Source organism: Haliaeetus leucocephalus, unplaced genomic scaffold (assembly GCF_000737465.1).
Source record: "Haliaeetus leucocephalus isolate CR32 unplaced genomic scaffold, Haliaeetus_leucocephalus-4.0 Scaffold162, whole genome shotgun sequence".
Classification (NCBI taxonomy): Eukaryota; Metazoa; Chordata; class Aves; order Accipitriformes; family Accipitridae; genus Haliaeetus; species Haliaeetus leucocephalus.
This window is the reverse complement of record NW_010972598.1, coordinates 3,112,807-3,137,273: the sequence shown is the minus strand read 5'-3', so window position 1 is coordinate 3,137,273 and position 24,467 is coordinate 3,112,807. Positions and strand designations below refer to the sequence as shown.

At 39.4% G+C, this 24,467-nt stretch overlaps 1 protein-coding gene across 1 annotated transcript in view; it reads left to right on the top strand.

Annotated features, from left to right (window-relative positions):
- Nucleotides 1-4,033: 4,033 nt before the first annotated feature.
- The window catches only part of CHRM3 (cholinergic receptor, muscarinic 3), a 197,134-nt gene continuing 176,700 nt past the window's right edge, over nucleotides 4,034-24,467 (top strand). Inside the window, exon 1 of the mRNA XM_010562611.1 lies at nucleotides 4,034-4,146. The gene's annotated coding sequence lies outside the window, so the exon portion shown is untranslated. The remainder of the gene's footprint in view (nucleotides 4,147-24,467) is intronic.

The following is a 24,467-nucleotide window of genomic DNA, read 5'->3' as shown; positions in this document are numbered from 1 at the left end:
TTCCATCTGGATACTTATATAGCTGCATAGGACACTCATGAAATTGCCTTTTTTTAGAAGGGCTTTTGTGGAGATGGCAGTGAGACATACGTACAGTCTAAAACTGTCTCCACGTTTCTGAGAAGTGAATCCAGGATAAAATTTTTACTTCATCCTCGGAGACCATCTGAGACTTCTTGTATTCTACTGAGCTTAGAACCTCTGCTCTGGGAGCAGGCTGCCGTCCATGCTGGAAGTGGTTACTGGTGCCAGTCCCTGTACCTGTGCTGGGGCACTGGTGACCTTGCAGGGCCTGGCTGCAGGGACGTGCAGTCCCTATGGAATGCTGATGCACAGGGACCGCTTTTCTCATGCAGTTGTATGTGCGACTGTATTTCAACCAGAGGTTTTGTGTCCAGCAGTGAAGTCACGAATAAACTCTTAATTGTGCACCTGTGCCACTTAAGGGCTGGGAACAGATTGAGGCTCTGGCTACAATGAGCAGATTTCTAGTTGCTTGCATTTCAGGTGTTTTGTAACTTTCACTAATATTTAGTAGCTTCCTTAAAAAGCCTTATATTCTGAATACTACCTTATTTGGGTTTGTGTGTACTGAAAAAAATATAACGACGTTAATCCTTGCAAGGTTTATTTTTCTTTTATATTCTTAAAGTATTTGAAAACATCAAAGTCTTTTTATGGCTTTTAATTTTATGGGCAGTCAAAATACCACAGGAAGGCCAAAACTTGTATTGTTTTGGCTCTGCACATCTTCTTGAAGGATTAAGGCGGTCAGCAGAATGTGTAAACACCATTTCCAGCTTTTTAAGTTGGTCACTAAAGCATCCTTAAGAGCAGCTTGGGACTCTAGTCCTGCAAGACAAAGCCCTCAATCATATGATTCAATGATGGTCAGGGGCTTCTGTTAAAATGTTCTAGTAACTTTGCGCTTCACAGCAGTAAGTCAATTCACTTGCATTTGAGGCGCAGTGATTGATCATGTGTATGTAACTAGTCCATTGACATACAAATAGAGTGCATTTACTCTAACTGCAAGTTTACCTCAAGTTATGACAATGTAATTATTTAAACACAGGTGTAGTTGTTCAGAAATTATAATGTGACTGCAGCAGTTATCTGACCAGGCCCTGTTCATTGTACACACCGATGGTTTTCTACATTCTACAGCTTCTGACACTGCAAAGAAGAATATGCAAAGTTTGTGAAAATTTTGGGGAAGATACTGCTTTAGTGGAAAGGGGAGCATGTGCTGATATAAAAAAGACTCTTGGATTTTTCACATTAACTTTATATCTTTTAAAGGAAAGAACTAGGAGAGTGGAAAACTGTCTCCTCACTGTTTTCTTAAACATAAAAAGACCACCAAACCTTAAAGGTTTTTTCCTAGTTTTGTGGTTGTTGTTGTTGGTTGGTTTTTTTGTTTGTTTGGGGTTTTTTGGTTGGTTGGTTGGTTGGTTTTTGGCCCTTTAACCACCTGCAAGGAAGTCGTTCAATGAAGTCTAAACCTGTTCAAGGAGCAATGTAGGGGAAACACTAACTAGCTGATTACCCACCTCACTGTCTTGGCAGGGCCAGGCTGATGCCCTTTCATAAATTCAGAGCTGGAAATGCAAGAAAGTTATTTGAATAAAATAACAAATAAATCACTTTATTTAAATAAGTTCTAGGAAGAGCTTATCATAAAGGTATTGTTTCTTACAGACTTTGAGGAAAAAAATAGAATATCCTGTAAAAGACCCTAAATAACCATATCAATTCTGTTCCACATTTTTGACATTTTATATGAATTTAATTTTGTCTTTAGAAAGCCTTACATTTTAGAAGTTTGTACTGCATAATACGTTGACAGCAAAGCTGTGAGCTTGCAGTACTGGGTTAAAATACTAATGTATTCATAGAGATATGGTCTTCACCGATAAAATATTTCTCAAAACAAGGGCGCAGTTTGACGTGCATTTCAGTAGTAGCAGTGGCAGGTTAAGCAGTTTATATTCTCCTCTCTGTGCCTACCCCTGCGCTACCTCATCTGTTATGCCAGCGTTGTGGGTTTTGTAACCAAGTGTTGAACTGAGTGGGGAAAACAGACCTGCCTTTAAAAAAGAAAGAAAAAAAAAAAAGTTTTTGACAAGTTATTTTTTGTTGAACCAATTCCCCGCTCCTGTTCCCTTGTGCTGAAAAGACAGGAGGGACGTGAGAAGTAGCGGCAATAAGTGGCCTGGTGTAGGATCTGCTTAAAGTTGCTGGTTGTCTGAACAAAGCCTGACTATACTTGAAAATAGGTAATTTTGGCCTTTGAAAGAGCATTAGAAAATGAGTACAGAAAAGTATTTAGAAGAACATGCACACCAAAAACTATTGTATGAGAGTAGAACGTCTTTTCCTAAGCATATTTGTTTTGACTTTCATGCAGGTCTCCGCCACGATGAAATATTCTTATATTTAGGACAATTAAGAATTTATTTCCCTTGTAAAATAAATCTGGATAAGAGTTGGTTAGAGTAAATTTGTGTGATGACATTTTCTACCCATCCAATTTTCATAAATTTACGTATCACTTGGCTGAGCCTGTAATGCAGCATTTCTAATGGGTTTTTAGAGAAGAAAGGCAGACCAGAAAGGTTAAATGTCTGGAAGAGTTGTGTAGCTGCCCTTAAGCTATTAACAGAATTTAGATGTAGAATTTCAGCAGAAGGGGGCAAAAGAAAAGTGTGATTGATGCAGACAGAAATAATCTGTGGAAAATGGTCAGAAAATTAGATTCATTTTACCTAACCTTTTCTCATTAAAGGTGAAAAGAAAATCAATTCCTTAGCTTTCAAGATCTCTGCAGTTCTATGGAAAATACAAAACCCCACTTCAGAGAGATCTTTGAAATCTCATTCTGTATCTGATGAAAAGCGTGTTTTGGGACCTCCCACTTTCAAAATGTTCCATGAAAGAAGAACCACGGTGCTGGGATCACACTTTCACTTTAGTCTTGACTTTCTTTTAACCTAAGATTTAACATTAAATATAACTGAAATAAAAAGCCTCTTTTGAGAGGAAATGTTTACATCTGAAACTATTGAAATGAGATGCTTCAAGAGTGGTAGAACTCTCCCATCCCTTTTTGCTTGGAGGGGGGGACGAAGGAAGCAAAAAACCCCTCAAATTTGTCAAATTTTCAGTTTGAGCCAGTGTTTCAGTTTAAGTGGCTGCACTTTCTGGGAAATTGGAGGAACCATGAAAGAATGGTTCTGTAAAAAAAAAATAAAAAATCAGGAAGCTCTACTGAGTATTTATTGGGAGAAAACAAGATTGCTGAAAATTACTGACATTAAACGTTATTCAGTGGAACTCCGTTGTCCTTTACCTCAGTGCTATACAGCCACTTGGCCTGGAGCCCACCTCTCCTGCCTTTCTGCCCATCATCTGTGTTTAAAAATGCAACTTTGAGATCAGCTCCTCAAATAAGCTTTGTATCACTCTGGCCTTCACCGCGTGTGCTCCTAACCCCCGGTAAGCAGCGTACCTTGCATTAGAGGTGTTGGCGTTGTCAGCCACCGGCTGAGCCCTGTGCCAGGCTGCCGGCCCAACCGGGCTGCCTGCTCGCATGCGGCGGTCTTCCTCGTCCTGCACAGTTGTGATTAATTTTGGCGTGTGGATTTCGTGCTTTGGTGGAAAGTGCACCGTGAAGTCCAGCATAAAAGAAACAAAACGGAAAATAACATAGCACTTGAAAATGTTGTTTTGAGTAAAATGCTGATGCATAAAACTGTCATCATTAAACAACAATGAATAAAAGATCTGAGTCCTGAAAAGTCAGCTGAAAGCCAAAAAACTGCAAAAGAACTGCAAATGAAGTATCTGAGCAAAATACATTGCAGTGGTTGTAAGAAAAGCTCTTGCTGGATGGCAGTGGTGTGCAACAGGCTGTTTTTGGTCTTTTTAAAAAGTATGCTTTAAAGAGCAGTGAAATTGTAGTTCAAATAAGGAACACTCAGTCTTCCCTACTTCAATGTCTGATTATCTTTTGTGTGTTTTGTTTTTTAAGATCTTGATGGTTATGGCAAAATCTTTCATCAGCATATGGTATAATGGGCTACCGGTTGGATGATTTACAGTCACCTGAAACATGATACATACTTCTTCTCTTCCTTGTCCATGGTAAGTTTTGTTCCTGTACATACCTATTAAATACTTGACTGCAGAGAACGAACTAAGTTTGCAGTGACCCACATTGGATGTCATTCCCATTGTTTTCATATGGACTAGCCTAGAGTTGTTAATTTACTGAATACGTAAGAAACAGTTCTTTTTCTTAAGCTGTTTGAGGATGTTTTAAAAACTTAAGTTCAAAAAATAACCATACAAAAATTTTCTCTCTTTTGGATGATCTTAGAGCTGTGCAAAGATCCTGGTACACAGCTTGAAATGTTATCTTTCCCTTCAGCCTGAAAGCATCTTCACCTCCCTGTGGAGTGTCTTAGTTCAAATTAGATTCCAGCCAAATGTTCTTTTTGGTATGACACATACCATAACATATTTAAAAACAAAATAACTGTAACTATGTTACAAATATAATTCAAAACACAGGGAAAGAAAAAAATTGGAGAAAATATTTAGAAAGAGGTTTTCAGTTTTATTTTTGCATTGCTTCTATGTTTTGTGCCTACAATTAATCTAATTATAGTATCCATGAGCAATGTTAAGTATTGTATAAACAGTAATATTAAAAGCAAGGCTCCTCATAGTATAACTGAACTATCACTTCTGATTTACAGTGTCCAGACATGGAGTAATGAGATCCAAAGCACTAGTTGTTCATTTGGCTATACGCATTGACAAACCGAATTTGGTTATCAAAATGTTCCACTGACTGCTCTTTAACACAGCACAAATAGCAGCCCAGTCTCCTGTCCAAATATCAGGTTAAGCATTTGAGGTTAAAATCCCCACTGTCTTGCTTTTCTCTTTTTTAAGAGTTTTGACATGGCTCTTACGCCAAAGTTTGTTTGTGAATGGTACTGAATTTTCTGGAGTAGTTCCTTAGCCATTGTGTTGTGGTTTAACTCCAGCCAGCAACTAAGCACCATGCAGCCACTCGCGCACTCCCTCTACACCCAGTGGGATCGGGGAGAGAATCAGGAAAAAAAGTAAAACTCGTGGGTTTCAAAAAAGACAGTTTAACATGACAGAAAAAGATGATAATAATAATAATAATAATAATAGAATTGGAATATGCAAAACAAGTGATGCACAATGCAATTGCTCACCACTCGCCAAACGATGCCCAGTTAGTTCCCAAGCAGCGATCCACCCCCTGCTAACTCCCCCCAGTTTATATACTGGGCGTGACATCGTATAGTCTGGAATATTCCTTTGGCCAGTGTGGGTCAGCTGTCCCAGCTGTGTCCCCTCCCAACTTCTTGTGCCCCTCCAGCCTTCTCGCTGGCTGGGCATGAGAAGCTGAAAACTCCTTGACTGAGTCTAAACACTTCTTAGCAACAACTAAAAACATCAGTGTGTTATCAACATTCTTCTCATACTAAATCCAAAACACAACACCATACCAGCTACTAGAAGGAAAATTAACTCTATACTGGCAGAAACCAGGACACATTGTTAAAATCTGTCTGTAAATGTTTATTACCTTAAGTCTGTGTCTAGGGTTCAAGGTAGAAAAGGTGTGACATGCCAGCGTGAAAAGTATCTTTCCTTTTCTATTCCTGTTCCAGATTTCAGAGTCCTTAGAGGTATGCAGAAGTAGTGAGAAGAGCAGAGAGATGCAGGCATTGAATAGAAGAGTCAAATTAATGGCATTAGTCAAAGCCATTCTTACGATATGCTTAAGTACTGTAATGAACTAAAACAGAGGCAGTACAGTTTCCAGAGGTGTGTTTGCACTTGATAATGGAAAGATGTGTTTAAATACCCCATATAAATGGATAGAGATATTTACCAGCAAAACTGGTTACTATTATTTTTGGTGGAAGTAGGTATTTACACAGTGAAGTGGACAGACACATAGCACATCTTTGTTGTCTTTTGGAGGGTATCTTCTGCCTGCCTCTCTGTTACCAATTTCAGTTCGCTTTGCATTTCAAATTATATGTCTCCCAGGTACTAACCATACAACTCTGAAACCAGGGAGCCAGATAAATAACAAAGAAAACATTGCCTCACTGGCAAATTATTGAGAAAAAAAAAAGATATTATTCGATGGGTTATCTAGCACCTGTTGATTCTGCGAGGCAGTTCCCCGGGTATTCATTGAGTTCTGCATTGTTCCCTAACCAGGCTTTTTATTTGCCGAATTAGCCGATTTGCTTCAAGGACTTGACCTTTTCTTTTCTCCTCTTCCTTATCAGCAATGTGCCATACATTTCTGAGCCTGTTTTTGCATCCTGAATATGCACTGATTCATGGTGAAATAGGGCCTTTGTGACAGGCCTGGTGGAAGAACTAACTTCTTTAAACAGAGAAAAGGATGTCTATCCCATATGTGTAAACACTGCAGGATTTTGTCTCCCTTTTCCAGAGGTCTGCTACACCACATTTTACTGCAATTAGTCCCTGTATCCACCAGCATGAGAACAGAATCCAGTCCACAGTGTTTCCTTTGTGGCTAAACTGAAAAAAAAAATAAAAAAAATACTGTGATGTCTTAAATTGTTTAAGAAATGCTGTTTTACGTTGCCCTGACAATTAAAAAAACCCCACTGCTTGCTTTGGCAGTCTTATTTGTCAGAATTGTTTCTCTTTGCAGTCAAACTCTTCAAGCAAAGAGGATGTGTATGTGAAAGGGCATCTTCACACCCCCCCCCCCATTGTATCTGCTCAAGACTCATGTAGGCACTCAGAAGCCCAGTGAGTTCCCCCACTGCTTCTTTCTAACCAGATTAAAGCTAAGGTGGACATCGGGAAGTAAACTGAATGTCACCACACATGATATGAAACCTAGAGGATTTTCTGCTCTTACTGCAGTAGCTTGTGGGATGATATCTGGAGGCTTAATAAGCCTTACTTGTCAAATTCAAACCCTGCAAGAGAAGAAATGATGTTCAAAACAGTAATATACATTTAGAATTTGTAAAATAATAATGATGATAGTAATAGTTCTTGTTTGTTCCCAAATCTTATACTCCATTAGCTAGTCCAGGGAAACCTACAACAGAAAGATACGTTAAGATGATGAAGTCAGGCTTTTAGAGGAGATGGTGGGATATGAGAACTTATGTGAAAGGGAAATGGAATCTCTTACAAGGAAGGAGTACTGGAAATGCAAAATTTTACAGCGGCCTGTAGTTATTGTGTGTCTTCTGTATCTTCATCCTGCATTGGACCAGCTGATACCAATTTTGGCATTTTTTTGTGGCTGGAAAGCAGTCAACTCCACTGAGATAAAAAACCAAAAAAACCCCCAAAACCCAAACAACAACAATAAAAAGTGGAAAATCTTTATTGACTCTCATATATTGAGAAACTTGATATGGTATTTTAATATTGAAAGGACTCTTTCAAAGATACTGAATATGTAAAGTCAGCAGAGAAAGACAAAGAAGCTATAAAGAGCAGAAGCCAGGTGCTGTTTAGGAGACATTTATGATAGTTAAGAAGAGAATATGTGAAACATTAAAGGTCAGGACGTCTACAAACAAGATAAATGGTTCAGACCATATGTTAAGTTATAAGAATAATGAAGGAATTTTTAGTACATAATCACATCAACTTACTTGGAAGGCACACTGAAAATAAGTCTAGGAAGCTCAATAAAAAAAGCTGTAGCAGGTATCCCAAAGTCTTAATACCTGCCAGCTGTGTTTTCTGAGTGTTATATAGCATAGACAACAACTTGAAGGACCAACATCAGCAACTTCTAGGTAGTGTTACAGTTCTATTACCTGACTTAAAAAAAAAAAAAAGAAAGCAACAAGAAGAAAACATGGAGAAAGTCTAGGTCTGGATCTCAGTTTCTCAACTCAAAACAATCTGTCAAAAACCATGTACTGAAACCTCCTATATCAACACTAAGTAATGGAAAGCTTGCATTTTTGGATGTTTCTGCTTCTGAACTCTTGTTTCAGCCTCTCTGTGCCAATGGCTCGTTGCAGTTTACAGACGGTGTTGTAACTGAAGTGGACATTTTAACTGTAAATCATGATTAATAAGTATTAGACCCAATCAATTTTTGTTATTTCCATTGCTTTCTCCTTATTGTTGAAATTCAGGGTTCTCTAGACTGCTACTGATTGTGCTCAGAGCATTGCTCCACCAGAGTTCACACAGATGCATTCAGTGAATCTGGGTCTGTCCTGCCCTGCCACTTGCTAGCCGGGCTGTCCGAACACATCACCGGCTTCGTTTGGATGCCAGAATAAATGGCATAGCAGGTACACTGAGAGAATCAAAATGAAGCATGCATTATTTATGGAAGTAATCACAATCCTACTGAGATATAGCCTGAACTGAGATGCCTGCAGCTACTAAACAGAAACAAAGGAATTACTGTTAGTGTTTGTCTTCAAAATTTCTGGTTTGGGTGAATTTAAACTAGTTTTTGAATGCTGCCCAGGTACATTCAAATGAAGTAAGAACTCCCCTTTGCCCTTTTACTTTCATTTCCACACACTTCTGTGTACTTCATTTTCAAGCTGATATTGTGATCTAGGACTGCACTGTGTCAAGAGTCTTGAATAAATTATGCCACAGGAGCTTCAAAAGCTCCAGAGAAACTAGCCTCAAAGTTAGGTATTGGTTAAAAGAAGGCTCAGTAACCTAAGACGCATTGCTGCTGATGTGCTGTCTACTAATGATTTTCTATTAGTAGGGAATCTTGACTAATGACTCTCTATCAGCGTGTCCTGATTGATGCACTAGTCAACGGATGGGTGCGTCATTTTATTTCCTCTTAAAGAACGTCCTGCTAATGTGAGTGTGATAGGATTTGGCTTTAAATGAACTGCTGCAAGCCACTTCTTTATCTGAACGGAGACAGGAAAATATTTTCACTTTCTTTAGGTCTGAATTTACGCATAGTTTTCTTCTGAATTTATAAATTATTTGTGCCAAGTAACTACCTCTGTGGGCTTTTTGCATTTAAAAAAAAGAGAGTAAGTGAGTAAAGATGCTTGGTGTGAGAAGAGGCTCTGTGGTAAAGTTACCGTTGTGTTTAAATTCTATACTTTTTAACTGCACCAGGCTCTTAAAGAAAGTGCTGGGTTGAAAGCTCCAGCAAACTTGCTTGAAAATATATCCAACGAATTAATATTTAATTTTTAGCCTTTCTACTGTGCTACTGTAAAAAAGCAATGGCAGCCATTTTCTACAAAAGAGTAAGGGCTTGCCAGTTTTATTAGGGTAAAAAAAAGCCACATGCAAATACTAGTAAACTGATTATTTGTTTTTCTCCTTAGAATGTTAATCTAGGTTTTTTCCCTCATTAACAATTAGTGATATAAGAATATACTGCTTCAGATCTGTTTGGTTTTCTTATTCTCCTATGAAGGTAAAGCTTCAAAACTGCAAAACCAAAATGCAGTACAGAACTATCCAACCCATTATCAGTTTGACAGGGGAGGATCCTGGAAAGCTGGAAGGGTTTAAATGGCATGCGATCTGGGAGAACCGTATCAGTGATCAGCTGCCTTTGATGCCTTAGCAGCACCAGCTTCTCTCTTGAGAGTTAGACCTTATTGAGCTGCTGGCGATTAGTGCTACTAAGTCGATGAGAGATCTTTTAGAACAAAGAGGTAGCTTTATTTTAGATTATCCATAATTGAGTTGATTTTACCCATTTGTGTTCTCACACTGGCATGGTCACAGCACTGAAATACACGTCCAGGTGATCGGGCCAGCATCACTTGTGTGCAAGTCTGGAGGCCAGGAGATGCCAGCAGTTGCGTCCTCACCACTTCTCTTGGGTTCCTCTTGGTTGGTGGCAACAGACGAGTTTTGGGGAAGCTCTTTTATGACATAGGACCCAACGGTTGCTATATTTTGATCGTTCACCTCGGAATTTTGCTTCTTCAGCCTCTGTAAGTGCTAGGCAAACCCGCTGCCAGGTGTTCTCCTTTCATGTTTCTCAGTGGCTGGGCTGGCAGGAGGAGGCATGTGGCATCACCGCGTGTGGTGTCACCTCTCTTGCCTGCCTACACTTCTGACCTGCACAGCAGCCTGGTTTACAGTGTAATTAATTACACGGTTTTAATTCTGGATACCTAGCTTGAGAAAATATGCTAAATGGTTACTATGAAAATTGAGGACCTTAAAGTTATCTAGGATTAATCAGCCAAAAATGTGCCTAGAAAATGGAGCTTTGTTTCTTTTTAAGAGAAACTAAATATATCTGTCTCTTGTTTGGCGGACGTTGACTGCTGGAGTCAGGTGGTGCTTCCCGTATCCCTGAGAAACTTGAGTGATAACTGCCAGAGTTTCTCACAGAAAGGATTCAATAGGGACTTCTGGAAAAGATAATAATAAAAGAAGTATGCTGCTTAGAGCAATCAGTAATTTTTTCTTTGTTCTTTCATAGTTAGCAGGCAAAGTTCCTTTCTGAATGCTTATTATTTCGGAGCTTTTGGAGGTTTGTGTTGGAACCAAATATATATGGTGCAACTAGATTTTTATATGAGCATAATTCTGAAATAAACAAGATAATATTGAGATATTTAAAAGCTCTCTGCCCCCAAATGTGGGAGAGGAAAGCAGGCCTTTGGTAATCAGAGTAAATAATATTTTAAAAAAAAGCAGTTTTAAGAAGACTGAATTATATTTTTTTCCCCCAATCATCTAAATAATTAGAATACTCATGAGTATTTATAAAACCCAGGGACATGTTGGCTGTAAGGCCCTCGGGAGGGCTCTTCCCACTCCAGGCAGGACCATCGCCCACCCGGATGAAGGCAGCCGCGGCTCTGCCCTTGCTGGGGCTGGTTGCCCATCCCCTCCGCTCCTGGTCCCTACTCACACTGGGGGTTATTCTGTGCCACGAACCCACCTTGGCACCTGGGGAATGTCATGAGGTTTCTGTTGGCCCAAACCTCAAGAGTATAAAGGTCTTTCCAGCTAGAGACTTCTCCATGAGCCATGTCAGCACTCCCCCTAATTTACTGTCAGTTGCGTATTTGCCAGTGGGAGCTTTTTGGCAACCAGCAGCTCACTGATGAAACTGCTAAACAATATTGGCCACTGAAATTTACCTGTACAATGAGGTATGAATTCATTTTTCATTTTATTTTGAACTATTTTCAACATACCAATGTTATCATATAATTTACCTAAGAGCAGAGAATTGTTATAAGGACATGTGCCCGAATTAAACGTAGTAATCTTAAGACTCATTTGAAAAGTAGCTTTGCAAAGCAAAATGCAGAAAACAAGTAAGAATCACTGCAGTTCTGTGACATCCAACTCATCAAATACATATGGTATCTGTATCTCTGCTAACTTTGATTATTCTCTGAGCCAGCATCAGCAATAGGCGAAATGGGGGAAAGAGGAAACTGGTAGAAAAGACACAGCTTCTGAAAAGCAATTTACATTTCTCAGCTCAGGGAAACAAAATCTAGGCTTTTGAAAGTACTAATGAAGTGTTTGGGGAGGGGAGGAATGAGATTCTTAAGTTTAATTCATGCTGTTACAGCAGGCATCCACAGTTCAATTCTGCATTCATTGCTTTTAGATGAGCTCTATATTAAATCTGAGTAAATTTATTCAGAAATTCAGATAAGACTTTTTTTTTTTTACTTTTACTTTTGTCAATAAAAGCATCTAGATATTGGAATTTGTTAGCTCAGATAGAACTATCTCATTGAGATCAGAACTGTTCGTAGAAAACTAGATCAGTGCAGATTTTTATTAAGTAGATCAGTCATAGTTTCTGATAGAATAACTACTGTTTGCAGATAATGTTCACCTTTTCAGACTCTCTGGTTACACTGAAATGCTATTGGATAACCTTCTTTACCAGAAGATTAACAAAGTTGGAGTAAAATGGCATAAAATCCTTGGAACTTTAAGGAGCATCTTCCGTGGAGTTGCTGTTGACAAAAGCAACTTAATCTTTAATATCCTTCTGTGTTAACGTCTGCTTTTCGTAAAACCATGTAACACTTCCTTATCAGCTTTCCTCCCATTTTATTTCCCTTTGTATTATACTGCTTTCTACATCTTTACATAAACGTGTCTTCTGACTGCATTTTATGTGAATTGAGTGCATTTTACAGTGGTTTGGAGCAACTAATTTGGGCTATGAATTTCTGTGGGTAAGCATTTCTCTTGGCAAATTTTAATTTTTCTGCTAAATTATTTGCTTAAATGCTACAGTTGGTAGCATTTAATGATACAGCTTTGGTATCAAAAGTAGTTCTTTGCCATGCTAATATTAGGGAAATAATAATTTAGATACATCAGACTACCGATTTTGAATAATTGGTACCACTGGCTTAGTGAGACATGATATTCATTATTCTAAGAATTAATATATGCTGTTAAATTTCAGTGTTAATTTGATGTATGTCATTAACTGATGTCTTTTTTTGTGTGGTGTATATATATATAGACATGTGTGCACATATATAAAAAGATGAAAGAGTAGTTTAAATTATACTGAGACACTTTAAAAAAGAAGTTGTTTGTGTGTGGGGGAGAGGATCGTCCTCTTATGAGAGATGAGCAAACTTGGAAAGTAATTTCTTTCCTTTAAAATAAAACTTGTATTATTTTTTTAAAATTGCATGCTTTATCTGTGTTCTGAATCCATTTCTGTGCATCTCTTATTACACAGGTCTTTATAATAAAGGTAGGATTCATCTGGTGTTTCAGTTGTCAATGGGGAGAGGCAGGCAACTCCAGAAGGCAATTCCTCTCTTACGTCTATCTTAGATACTTATCTTAGAAGGGGATATATTACCCTCTGGAGTTGGCAGTGCATGCAATATTGTTATTTCCTATTTTAAAAACAGGCCAAGATAAGCATGAAGAACTCAATGCTTCCAATAGTTCTTTTTTATTTTGTTGGAGCTATAGCAATTGCCTCTCTGGACCAACTGCACTTGTTCAAGTGTATTCTACATTTTAAGTACACAACGGCTCTCAAAATGATAGAAACTTTCAGGCTGGAAAATACAGTACTTTACCACTGTGATTATGTAGCACAGTAAAAAAAAAAAGTCTTCAATTATACTAGCATTTAATTCAAATTGGTGGTGTTCTCCCAATCTTTTGTTTGCTTGGTGGTTTGACATTCACAAAAATAACACACTTGCTGTGTTGCATTCTACCTGCTGCGTTTTTATATATATAAGCAGAATGTTACACTTATGAAAACAAGGAGTTTGTTTGCAATAAAAATAAGATCAGGAGAAGAGAGACCTTTTAAACCATTTTCTACTTTTTCTATTTGTTACTGGAAAAGAGTAATGTCTATCAATAATATTCATTTAACTAGTTTGTGCAATATAATTTCTCTTATACTGAATCCTGTGATACCTCTTCTCTAGAAAATTTTGTCAGTCTTATTATTTTATTGTTGGTTTTTTACTATTTTTTCTGTTTTGGACAAGCTTGGGTTGCTTGTTGCCTTTCATGTTGCCTATACTAACTGAACTAATAAAAATCTTTGCCTCTGTTAGATTCTTTTGCCTTACACAGGATCAACTATAAAAATACAGCGATGCTTCAGTGTTGTGTCAAACTAGAGTCTTGCCTACATTTACTCCACTACAATAGCTTTTCCAAATACTTTGCAATTCTAGTCTTTGCCATGTCCTCTCTTTGGCAAGAGCTTTACCGCTTTAACATGTTTACTCATCTGTAGTTTTCCATGGATTAGACAGTCTTCATTTCCTCTCCTAAGTGAAACGGGTGTTGTGGTGCTCTGTTAAATAGCCAGTGTTTCACCACATTAATGTGGGCATTTTAGTGGTGTGGAAATTATTTCCCATTGGAGAATATATGGCTTTATTCAGAACTTAATACTTACAGTCCGAGTTTCGTCTTCGGCCAAGTGAAGTTAATGGCTTGACTTTGCATTATACAAGACCTTCTTTTATAGTGCTAATTAATCAATGCCATGTATTAAAGCTGAAACCTTTTGGATAAGAAATAACAGCCAGGTTTCAACCATTTATACTAATAAAAGACAATGTGCCATTTGGGGTTATCCTGACCAGATTTCAGCTTGTATTACATCTTGCATAATAACCTTCTTGCTACATTTCAATTATATAGTCTGCCGTTCTTTAATTCTTCCTCTAAGCTGTATTGTTGCTTGGCACAGTTGAGCAGCTGCTGTGTTCCCTCCTCCAGGTGGCTTCGCTTCAAATGCCTGGGAAAAAATTATTCCACTTAGAAATAGGTAACACCGCAGTAACATATAGGAGGTATTTAAAATATCTCATGGTCCACTTTTTCCTGCCTGAAAGATTGTTGATATTTTGGCTTTACTACATTAGAAGAAGGAGAGAGCATTTTTCGTGTTAGGAAAATCATTTAATTGCTTTATAGGCTGCCCAGCTACATAGCTATCAAAGAGCAGCTGAAGGCTTTTGAGAGAGGATTTGTGGGTGAGATTAAACTCAGGGGAGAGGAAGGAAGTGAAGGATCTGCCTCAAAGTGGTGAATCCTGTGAGAATTAAGGCATCAAACAACCTTTCCAACAAGAGCCTGAAGCAACACATTAGCATCTACAGCAGGTGATGCCAATGAGTCTGAAAAACTCAGATTAAATGAATGCAGGTGTTGGTGTTAGAAAATCAGGTCTCTAAAGAATAATGCTAGTTACTATCAAGGGATTGTTCTTGCCAAAAGAAGTTTGGAGGTAATTTAAATTACAGTGCAACTCAACTTTGTGTTGACTCCAAGCAAGGTCATAAAATAGTCATGCATATGATTTAGTTCTGAGTGCGTCAGCTATGGAGCAGGAATACTCTTAGATTTCTTTTGTTTGGAAAATTTGCATACTTGAACTGATTCAAGCACGAGCTCACCACATTTGTTAAAGATCTAGTACAAATTTTGAAAACCAGAAGAACTAGAGCCTGAGGAGAAACGATCCAAAATACTTTTCTTTTTTTTAATGAGAAGTTTACCAGTTCTCTATCCTATGCACAATAAGGAAGAACAGCTCTTTCAAATAAATCAATAAATAGAAACCTTGGAGTGTATGTAGAGGGCACTATTTAAATCCTTTTCAAGTATATTGACATTGTGAATAAGCAAGACGGGTTCTTCTTAAAAAAATAGGGAAAAAAAAGTGTTCTTGTAAGATGTAGGAACTTCTTGTCCATTGTGTTTGGGTGTAATCTAGTTGGATGAGAGACAGAGAACCTTTGGCCATTTTTAAAAGGTTGTGGCTTTGGGAAGGGGTGACTTCATTTCTGTGTTTAGAATGAACATAGTGATTCCACATGTTGTCCAGTGCTTCCAGTCTTCTGTGGGTGACACAGATGAGAGAAAGAAGGAGCTTTTAACTCCGATGCTATCCATGGGAGTACTGCATGCATCCTCTGCCATTACGTCTGTCTGTAATCTTGAGCCATTCGTAAGATAAGGGCTAATTCAGCTGTTCCTGAAGAGTCATTGTTATTTCAGAGGATAAATAATGCTGTCATATTATCATCACTTCACTGAGTATTATGAGACTGCTAACATTGACATCTCCTCTATTTGGTTAGTTTAAAGAAAGCTATAAACCTTGCTTGTAAACTGTGTTTTGCACAGCTGCTTTTATACCACATTTCTGTGAGCCGTATCATTGTTGACAGAGTTTTTGATTACGTTTGGCTTTTATTTTTCCTCCCAGTGTTCTATGAACTTTGGATTGAATTCCTGATTATAAGGTGTCTGATTACTGATAAGCTCCTAACTATTAGAAGAACTGAAATAAAGCTCTTTTACTTTTCTTCTGCCTCTCATCTCCCTTTCCTTAAATTAGTTGTGTAGCAGAAGAAAGCCAAAGGAAGACACCATTATTCATGTGCAAAGAAATTTGTCATAATCTGGTTATGCTGTTGCTAAGAATGCTTTAACTTGTTGAAGGTATGTGATACAATGCACTTAAAAAGCTACCTGCGCTCTGTCTGAACTAAATTATTGGGATAATTGGATACTTCTCAACCTGATGGACTATATAACTACATTATTTTTTCAAATACTTTCATTAATCCTTAAGGTTTCAGTTTCCTGATGTGATAGGTGAAAAATCAATGAAGTGGAGAAGTGTTTTTGTGATGGCATGATTAGCCATCCCAGCCAGGAACAGCACCAAACCACCAGACTGGAGAAGGGCTTGCTCCGCACGGAAGCTGAACATGCTCCCCTTTCCCTCCTCCCCTGTGTCTGATCCCCAGGCAGCATAGATGTCACTAATGTCCAGCAATATTTTGCCCATCTCCGCCAGTTCTTAGGAACTGGGAGATTCCAGGAAGTTTTTGAAAACTGAGTTTTTTGTAAGTTTCATAAACTCATGTTAACGTTTTCCAGCATCCCAAAATAAGGTTAAATTCTGTGAATACATTTTTTCCCCCACTAACTAAATCCCTGCTGCTTTTCCAAGAAATTAATTTAAAAACTATGTTGTTTTTCCAAAAGGGGAATTTTGTGTTATGCCAATTAGAAACAATAAACCATCACCCTTCCCCCTCATTTAATACGGGTGGGGATTCCAGTGTAACTAACCCATTGTCCATGACTAGCCGTTAACAGCGTGGGTCTTCATGTGCCACCCAGTTTATGTGAGCAATTGCACTAAGCATAAGAAGAGCTTCCAAATTTCTCTACTGTGGCAAAAGAATTTTGCTCCCAAATATATGAGCATCTGTTGGCTGTAACCCACTTCATTTCTGCAGAGATCATACTCCCCTGATTCAACTGAGAGGACAGTGGGTGCTGTGCCCAGGCACAAGCTCATTAGGAAAAGCCTGTCCTTGCTTCAGAGGGTCTCAAGGTGGAGGAAAATAGAAGGGACAGGCATTTGGGGAAACAAAAGGCAAGGATAAAACAAGGCTGGCCATCTTGAAACTGTAGTTGCACAGCAGTAGCTAACATTGAGGTTTCAAAGGGGAGCCCCATGGCAGAGTGTCATTTTATGACTTTAGGACTTGCTGCTGTTCAGACATGACATTGTGCAGTTAAGAAAATTACAAGTTAGAGAAGCAGACTTTTCCAGGAGGTTAATTCACTTCTGTGATATCCACAGAAAGTTTGTCAGAGCTCTTTTGCAGTCTCTTAAAGTTGTGCAGATCCCTGAGATCTGGGGAAACACGTGTCTCGTGACCTACCGTGATGAGTGGTAAACTAGCGTTATGTCTGTGTTGTCACTGCAGTTGTGGGGCTTGTCCTCTACTTATGGAGTATATAGATAAATTAAAATCCATAATACAGGAAAAGAATAGGTGAGGTTAGTTTAAGACATCTGTGACACAGTGAGAAAAGACCAGCAAGTCAGGTTAGTAGCTAGTTTGTGTGCTCTTACACATTTTAGAGATATAAAGAAAATAGAGCAGAAATCAGGAATAATTGGGGGAGGAGGGCGGAGGGGCTTTGCGAAGAGAGGGAAAAAAAGTGCATGTGTAGTTTGAAATAAAATATCTTTTGTTTGGAAGTTGGAAAGTTTCTGCTATTCAAGGCCTTCTGCTACTTGCCTCTCAGGGTGGGAGTGCTTCTTTGGAAATCTCTTCCTTAGAAAGTAGGTCAAGCAGCTTCCGTCACTGTGGTGTTTTGTTTATGAGGGAAAGGGGAAAATGAAAATAATTTACTAGCGATACTTGAGAACTGTCACCATCTATTCCTTGATGGAGTGCAGATGACAGTAAGTGGCATGTGAGGGTATAGGTTAAATTAGCAGTATTAATTAGCTCTCTGAGCTCTCTGTTTGTTGTTTTTCCTTCTGTGAGTCTATTCTAGACACATCTTATGGGTCATACAAAATATTATCAAAGCAGTTGACTCTACTGTATATGTTTTTACTTAGCTCTGTTTTATAATGTACTTGTTCAAATGTGCAAACTGCTCTGATTAACTGCTTGGTTAATGTGGCCCAGAGTGGTGGTGTTTGTGTCAACTTTTTTGTACTTCAACATGGAGATTTTATCATTCAATTTAATTTGAAAAAGTATGCGGACTAATATGGACTGATACAGGAGTGATTTTCAGGACTTTAAACAGATGAGAAACTGGAGGTGTATTGAACTTACGATCTGTAAATTCATCAAACTTAGATTGAGTGGAATGCGGAGATATTTTTTAATTATGCAGCTATTCAGCTTTTTCTTTAGTAAAAGTCTGTAAATGTGTTCCTTATAATTTGGGTTTTGAGCCATGTCTAGTCTGATCCAGGATAATGATCTTTTTAGTAGTGTCAGGAGAGCAGTTATTAACCTTAGTAAGGTGTTTTGGACTGTCTTAGTTGAAAATCAGTTTGGATGTAACCTTTATTTCTGGAAATGAACTCTTCTTGTATTGCTTGCAGAAGGAATTACAGTGATGTGTAGTAGAAGGTGCAGTACAATATAACATCTAGCATTTGCTTGTGTCCGCATGCGCTGGAATCTCTGCCTGCCCCAGCACTGGCAAAATGAAAGCTGTTGGTTTCACCATGCATCAGCTGTGATGCTGACATGGCTGGTTATCTTTGCTCAGCCCACCATCTCCTTGCTTTTCTTCCGAGGGCAGGGTCAGCTGCCTGCTGGTGTGCCTGCCCAAAATCTGATCCCAGGCTGCAGTGGCAGGTACAGCTCTGTCACTCAGGAGGGCTAGGATGGAAAGCCAGTCCTGAGCTGTGCAATGCCAGTGTAGCTTGATGAAGGGCTCCAACAAAAGAGGTTAAATGGTGCCTCAAAGGCATGATTTGTGACCTTCTGCACAGAGAGCCTGGGCTGTGTCTCCCAGGCACTGGCATGTGTAGTGCAGAGGGGATGTTGTCCAGACTTGGCACTGCTTTGCAGTGTAGCTCCCGTCCCCCTCTTTGCCAGCAATGCCTGTTTGCTTGTGTCCCTCGCTCCTCTGTTCATTCAGAGACCTCCCTTGTCAATGGGGAAGGGGCAAAATTTTCAGTGGTAAGAGTGGAGTAGTTACTTCAAGTATTCTTTGTAAGTTCTGATAGGGTTTGGTTTGGTTTCCTATTTGTATTTAGCGATTTGGCAAAATAGTGGTTAAACTGATGTCCGGATGATGTTTGCAGTGAGCTTCAATACAAATAGAAATTTGCTCTTTTTTTTAAATGGACCTCTCCAATATTTAGTCAGTTCTGTAGGAGGGCATGGATATGTTCCGATGACTTGGTTAAGTCTCTGTTTTATCTGTGTCTGCTTTTATATAGGCCTTTTCGGTCACGACTGGCACTTGTTCTTGCTTGTGAAAGAGATTGCAGAATGTGTTTTTCTCCCTATTTGCTGATGGATTTATTTATGGATTCAAAACAGATTATTGCTTTCTTTGCTGCCACCAGTTGGTTTTCAAACTGTTTTGGCTTTTATTGAGGTGCTGGTGCTGTTCTGGGGTAGGGTTTTTTTGTTTTGTTTTTCTCTCACTGTCATTATCCTTTAAAGAGAATAATGAAGACCAACCCTCATTAAATGGAAGAGTAATTTTTACACAAGACCAAGTGTTATAAACTATGTATAAATGTGGTTTAGGAGTTAGAAGGGAAGCTCTTAATCATTAGGGCAGTTGGACTATGCAGCAGCTCTGAAATATAAATAATGAATTTGATAAATATATTAAATGGATCATATGACCCTTTGGTATTGAGCACCTTGGTATCTGAAGCTCACCTTGGTAGATCCATACATATACAATCAGTGGTTCACAGAAACAGGGTGGCTTTTAGAAGCGTAACTGCTTCAGTAATTTATCAGAGACCAGTGGGACATGGTGGCATAGCAACATAACAGGACTGATTCATTGTCAGCTAAGTCTAATCGGGTCTGAAGAACGGCGTTGTTTATCCGTATGGGATCCCCCTCAAAACAAGCAAATACAGAACTTCCTAGCTCCAGCTCTTTCACAGAGCAGCTACTGGCATAAGGAAAAGCAGAATAGACAGTGTGGTACTTCGAACTGAGTCTTTTTCTACAGACTGTCAGGGCTCAGTAATCTAATCTGTTGTATTGATGGTAACTGATGGAGTTAAGCACCACAGGGTAGGGCCAAAAAGGAAGTTATAAACAGAGGTCTCGCAGCACTGGGGAAGTATATTGAAATCATCCTTCTGAACAGTGTGCATCACAACTGCTGGAGTGACAGAAATGGCTTGCAATGCTTCAGCACCTGAAAGGTATGTTACGAGAATCTTAGCACAAAAAACCAAACAGATCTAGATGTTAAAAAGCAAGATGTTAAAATATATTTAAAAATGCCTTTTCTTACAGCTTTGAAGCACTCTTGCATCTGACAAAAACCTTCATGGGATTGACAAGTATCCCCCTCCTGCTCGTGCCTACCCTTTCTTGTGCAGACAGTTCCCCTTCTCCTCAGCTTATCCTGCACTTAATCATGAAGCCGAATGCACTGATGAAATTGTTCTCTTTCTCTTTATTTTTTGTCTGTGCCCTGTGTTGAAGTCCTCCTCCCTCCCCAGTTATTTTCTCAGACTCTGGAACATTTAAGACTCATTTTTAACCTGAAGTCTCTGTTCTCCCACTTAAGATTTGTCAGCTTTCAGAACTCTAGCCACTCCTACAGCCATGGCAAAAGATAATTCCTCTGTAGCGTGAGACTGCCAGTTGAATGCGATCCATAAAGGCAATTCATTAATTTACTCATTAGCTTTTCTTTCATCCTGATGAGGCACAAATTATTCCCTCTGCCTTTGCTGTGTTCTTTTTCACATCTGGAGGCTGTACTTGCATGCCCTGAGGTTACTTTATGGCAGCTCTTTCTTTCCTGGCAGGTCAGGCACTGCAGAGGTTACCCTCAGTAAGTTTGCAGAGGACACCAAGTTGGGAGGGAGGGTTGATCTGCTTGAGGGTAGGGAGGCTCTACAGAGAGATCTGGACGGGCTGGATCAATGGGCCGAGGCCAATTGTATGAGGTTCAACGAGGCCAAGAGCCGGGTCCTGCACTTGGGTCACAACAACCCCATGCAATGCTACAGGCTTGGGGAAGAGTGGCTGGAAAGCTGCCCAGTAGAAAAGGACCCGGGGATATTGGTCAATAGCTGGCTGAACATGAGCCAGCAGTGTACCCAGGTGGCCAAGAAGGCCAACGGCATCCTGGGTTGTACCAGAAATCGTGTGGCCAGCAGGAGCAGGGAAGTGATCGTCCCCCTGTACTTGGCCCTGGTGAGGCCGCACCTCAAATACTGTGTTCAGTTTTGGGCCCCTCACTACAAGAAAGACATTGAGGTGCTGGAGCGTGTCCAGAGAAGGGCGACAAAGCTGGTGAAGGGTCTAGAGAACAAGTCTGATGAAGAGCGGCTGAGGGAACTGGGGTTGTTTAGCCTGGAGAAGAGGAGGCTGAGGGGAGACCTTATCGCTCTCTACAACTACCTGAAAGGAGGTTGTAGTGAGGTGGGTGCTGGTCTCTTCTCCCAAGTAACGAGCAATAGGATTGGTCGCAAGTTGCACCAGGGGAGGTTTATATTGGATATTAAGAAAAATTTCCTCACCACAAGGGTTGTCAAGCATTGGAACAGGCTGCCCAGGGAAGTGGTTGAGTCACCATCCCTGGAGGTATTTAAAAGACATGTAGATGTGGTGCTTAGGGACACGGTTTAGTGGTGGACTTGGCAGTGCTAGGTTAACGGTTGGACTTGATGATCTTAAAGGTCTTTTCCAACCTTAATGATTCTATGATTTTGTGATTGTTCCTCCTGCCCTCTGCCAGATCCCAGGACGGTGGGTCTGTCCCCCCTTGGCCCAGGTAGGTGGGAGAAATGCTGTGTCCCAAGGACCGGCGTGAACAGCCGCCTGGAGCCTGCTTCTGAGGACCCCGTCCCAACCTTTCCTCTCTGCTGCAAGATTTTGGGCCCTGCTGTGCCGGTCCAAGAGGTCTGTGCAACCTGTGGCTCAGATGCATGTTGTTTGATCCTTTCTTCAAGGAGCCCAAAGCCTTGAATCAAGTTTCTCAATCACTGTTTCCTACCAAACCTGGTAAAACAAGTGAGGATTTTTGTGGGGGAAAAGGTGGGGATGTTGTGTGCACTAGCAGTGACCGAAACCAGTGAAAGCTTTTCCAATTAGGTTTTTCCTTCTTTTTTTAATTTTTATTTTTTTATACAATGGTGTTGAAGAAGCTGAGGTGCTCTTAGCTGCAGTGGTGGAAGCATTACAATTTCATGTGCTGCAAAATCAAGAACAGTATGTTGTTGATCTTAAAGCTTAAAGTTCCTATTCTCTAAAGTTTTAAAATGTCATTGATACAACAATTTGCTAAACTCTGCTAGCACTGCTTTACAGAGCTGTGACATTTTGCATTATAAAATACTTCTTGAAGCAAGGGGGTTATTTATTATCTCATCCCTCTAGGCTGATAGCCAGTGCAGAGGTTGTCACTCAAGAGACAGATTACAGTACGTAACAAAAATTATTTAAATTGTTTCAGATGTATTTGAGCAAGAGATACAAAACATGCTAACATTAATTTGTGATCTTGAAATTAAAACCAGATTTGTTTTCAAATAAAATTGGTGCATTACAGAAGATTCACATTTCAGAATATCTGATCATAATAATAGGATACAATAATAGTTTCATTTTTCTCATCTGAAAGGTAAATTAATATTTAGGCACACAAGTAAAAGTGGTCTTGATCTCTTTTTTTTTTTAATCCTATCCTAGAAGCACCAGGTCTATAGAAATTTTCTGTACTCTGCAAATGCAACTTTTTTTTTGTCTGCAACTTGACACAGTGTAATTTTAACACTGAAATGCTAATAGCATTTTCAGGGGAATAATTCATACACTTCTATTGCTTATGTCACTGTCAAAAAGGAAAGAAATTTGCCAGACCCGGGTAGTTGTTAAAAGGCAGCATAAGCTTGAACAACTTTGTGAGGGGCGCACACATCCTTCATGGCGCAGAACCCTGCCTGCCGGTTGAGAATTGAGGACGTCCTTCAGGTTTCAGTTTCTGGCTTTCTTTTTGGTTTTGGCAGCAATGGATGATATTGCTGAACTTTCCTTTGAATGCTCACAGTACTTTCTGCGAAATCATTTTCTCATGCTTGGCCTGTTTAGGAGCATACCTGAGCCATGAGCAGGCTGAGAGACCCCCCTGACCCTATTAATGTGCTGTAGAACAACTTGTCTACTAGGATAGATTTGCCTGACCCAGTGAAATGATTGTGTTAGTTTTAAGTTGTGCTTTGCTCTTGTTTTTAATATAGCTTCACATTTTTGGGGCATAATCTGGCTATTTCCCTACTGTGACTTTCTCTCTGAATTTCAGTGGAACTGCTTGTGTATTTAAAATAAAACATGTGCCTAAGTGCTCTGGTGGCCAGGGGCCAGAGCACTCAACATGTTGCAGGCCAGAGCCCTAAGTGCGCGCTTCTTTAATGTATAGTCTTCTCTAGCCCACGATAAATCAGTATTAACTCTGTAGGAGGTGTCACAGTACTGTGAGGATTCGGAAAATAAGTCACTACGTGGAGGGTAGCTCCGGTTCCTAGTAATACAAACGCAATAGAAGCAATGCCTGTGGCGTAATGCTTTTTAAAGTTGTTGTCAAGTGAGGTGCTTTTTGTGGCTAATGAATTGGTCAGTTAATTTTCTCATCACCGCGTTCAAACTTGTTCCTGCTGTTGAACACTGCTCTCATCTTTTCACACGTTGTTGAAGATGGCATTAACTTAACCTTCTTTCCCGTTGTAAGGGCTTTAAACGCCTTCACACTAATACTGAATAAATGGAATTTGTGTTTTAATCTGCACATAAAGTACATTATTGCTGCTGAGGAAGCAGAGGGAGGCAGGTAGGAGATCTCCATTCTCAGTCTTTCATTCCCGTTAGACCACAGAGGCATTCCTGGGTCCTTATCAGCAAACAGTTTATATGGGTTTTTTCCATGCTGATAGTGACATAAAGTGTGATATAGTTCAGATGTGCATTTTGGCAAGTATTATTTGGTAACTAAGTCTTCAACATGTAATTTTATGCATATTCTATTTTTCTATCAATTTCTGTGAGGGAACTTTTTCACTTTGGGGGATAATTGAAAGACATCCGTTTTATTTATTTTTTAAATGACTTTCATTTGAATAAAAATCTGGCTTATTTTGCTTTAGATAAGATACTTAGAAGATAAGAAAGGGGAAGGGTGATGTTAACTGTTGTGTGGTTGAATTTTGTTTATTTATCACTGAACTCTGGGTGGCTGGTTCTGTTGCTTAGTTGTCTGGTCTACTCTTGTTCTGCTTTTATTTTTCTTTGGTTGGGGTTTTTTTTTTTTCAGTCAGCTAGTTTTACATAAATTGTTACACAGCATACTGAAGAGGATTTTTTGAACGGTTGGTTTCCAGAGGATATTTCTTCCCTTATGCTTGC